At 36.7% G+C, this 871-nt stretch overlaps 1 long non-coding RNA gene across 1 annotated transcript in view; it reads left to right on the top strand.

Moving 5' to 3' along the window:
• Nucleotides 1–453: 453 nt before the first annotated feature.
• Nucleotides 454–871, top strand: part of LOC116686548 (uncharacterized) — an 11,056-nt gene continuing 10,638 nt past the window's right edge. Inside the window, exons 1-2 of the long non-coding RNA XR_004331292.1 lie at nt 454–464; nt 610–613. This is a non-coding gene — a long non-coding RNA (uncharacterized LOC116686548). The remainder of the gene's footprint in view (nt 465–609; nt 614–871) is intronic.

The following is an 871-nucleotide window of genomic DNA, read 5'->3' as shown; positions in this document are numbered from 1 at the left end:
AGTTGGCAGCCCTGCTAAAGAGACCAATCCACAAATTTACTCATTTGGCTTGTAGTGATGTTTTGACCTCATGGGTCTTCTTCAGATTCACTCTTCTGATTCAATTCATTCCTCTGAAGACCAATGAGGTCTAAATGTGATTCTGAGGCCAAACAAGTAAATAAAGTAAGAATAAGATAAATCCAAAGCCCATTGGCTGCTTTTCCTGCATACTAGAATTAATGTGAATGTGTTTAGGGCTGTTATCAAATCATTATTATGATACTCTGCCATTTATAAGTATAAAAATACAAGTTTGGCTGTTAGGCTGCCATATAGTGTCATGCAGGCATTACGAATATACGGACATAGACTAATGACATACAGTATATATTCAAATTTCTACAGAAATAATGTCTCATGTTATGTATGCATTTTACAGGCACCTCTTTTGTTATGTTAGAAATATGAGTACTTCCACAAGTGTGCCAAAATATAGAACTTACCTTCTAACTATTTTTCCTGGGTACACCACTTGCAATACCTGTAAAATGGCCAAGTATGCAGATTTATCACGACTTGAAGTCTAAAGGCTGATTGATAGTGTGATTGATGGTGTTTAACAAGAAGACTTGTGATTAAGAGATAATTGTAAATAGCTTAGTACAAATGTCAAAATTAAAAATAAAATAAAAAAATAAAAAAATGATTATCAAACTCTGTCCTGAATTTGGGGAAAAAAGCTATATGTGTAAGGTACCTCAATGCGCACTCATGTGGTGTTGGGTTAGGAACCAGAGGGTCGCTAGTTAGTGTCCCCATATAATCCACTGGTAGCTGGAGAGCTGCCAGTTTACCTCCTGGGCACTGCCAAGGTCCTCTTGAGCAAGGC

The sequence above is a fragment of the Etheostoma spectabile genome, unplaced genomic scaffold, assembly GCF_008692095.1.
Source record: "Etheostoma spectabile isolate EspeVRDwgs_2016 unplaced genomic scaffold, UIUC_Espe_1.0 scaffold393, whole genome shotgun sequence".
In the NCBI taxonomy this organism is placed as follows: Eukaryota; Metazoa; Chordata; class Actinopteri; order Perciformes; family Percidae; genus Etheostoma; species Etheostoma spectabile.
The sequence above is the reverse complement of the archived record's forward strand: the minus strand, read 5'-3'. Positions and strand labels throughout refer to the sequence as shown.